Source organism: Myxocyprinus asiaticus, chromosome 9, assembly GCF_019703515.2.
Source record: "Myxocyprinus asiaticus isolate MX2 ecotype Aquarium Trade chromosome 9, UBuf_Myxa_2, whole genome shotgun sequence".
Lineage (NCBI taxonomy): Eukaryota > Metazoa > Chordata > Actinopteri > Cypriniformes > Catostomidae > Myxocyprinus > Myxocyprinus asiaticus.
In genome coordinates, this window is record NC_059352.1 from 1490757 (window position 1) to 1492500 (window position 1744).

A 1744-nucleotide genomic window follows, 5' to 3' on the forward strand; every position below is an offset into this window, starting at 1 on the left:
ACCATAAGTTCATGAGAAAAGAGTTTTACAATTTCCCTTTTTTAAATGTCAATATAGTGTTTGGTGCATAAAATACATGCGATAAATGTATTTGTGATGCATTTCAATCCATATTTATAGAGCAAGGAGAGGAACATTTGGTATCTCTGAAAAGCCCAGAGAGTCCTCTGATAATACCCCAATATTTACCTCTGTAGAAAAACTTACATAACAAATATCCTACACACAAATGAATTGCTGGGCCTCAGGAGGATAATAACCTTCAAATATGATACATAAAAATAATTTAAAAAACATGCAATTGTTTTTACAATTTATTTTTATAGTTTGTAAAATGGTACTAAAAACAGTTCAATGACAAAAAAAATAAAAAAATAAATAAATAAATATATATATATATATATATATATATATATATATATATATATATATATATATATATATATAATTTTATGACAATTCTTTCACCTGTTAGGCTTTACAGGGTTGAAAATTATCGGCAAATTATAGTCCCCCACACTGAAATAAAATTGTGTTGGATTTACTTCCTACAAATATAAATATATATATCGCACTTTTGCATCACGCTTTATAAGTAAATTCAACTTATGGTGATTTTATGTCAGCATATACACAAATGTTGCCGGAGTGGAAACGTTATTTTTAAATGCTGGTAACCGGTTATTACCGGTTAATTTTGTTCTGATAATTTTTTAATGAAACTAAAGGCCAAAGGGTTCATCACAGTTTATTTTTTTAACTACACCATTTCATGTTGCCCGAAGAAATGAAACACGTGCTTTGATCCTGAAAGAAACTGCTGCAGTTTTTTTGCTTATTTTGGTGAGGGGAGTGGCTTATTTTCAGCTCGTTTTTCCAGACCAGGTCGCTTGTATCTCTTGCGTCATCTGGCAACGCTGCAATTGGTATTTCATGCACCCCTTAGTGCAGTGTGCTGTCATTTTAAAAAGAACATCATTAACCGTTCTTTTATTTTGTTCTAACCGGTAACCATTTGGAAACGAGGCTGCAGAACTTTTGAACCGGAGCGAAAAAAATACTGTTTTTGCTCAGAACGAACCGAAATAAAAAACATTTCGTTCTTAGTCCCTGTTAAAAAGGTTAGGTTTCAAATGAACCTTTATATCATTTTTTCTACTTAATTCAATGATTTAGGCTTTGAAGGTCAATATCCTCCAGCAATTCATTTCTGTGTAGGACATTTGTTATGTAAGTTTTAAATCTTGTAAAGTGGTAAATCTTGGGGTATTATCAGAGGACTCTCTGGGCTTTTCAGAGATACTAAAAGTTTGAGAGTTTGGCCATGACAACTTCCTCTTCTTGCTCTATAAATATGGATTGAAATGTATCACATGTATCACAAGGGGGATTTTCAATAAAATAATATACAAACTTTTAATCAAGCACAAGTTGCTTATATTCAGCAAATACTCATTTTAAAATATCAGTAACAATATAATCATTACTGTCACTTTTACTTTATTAAAATCAGCAAAGATTTCACATATAAAAACGAGTGCATGCAATACAAAAGCGGACATATTGGAAAATGTTAAAAAAATATTTTTCCATCAAGAAATGCCCGGAAATGTCCACCAGGTGGCAGCAGACTTTTTACATTATGTTAATTATGTTAATGATGCACAGGCTTTAGAAAATAACACATCAAATTTGATGCAGGCGGCGTTATAGGGTTAACACCTTAATTTAAAGATTTTTAAGC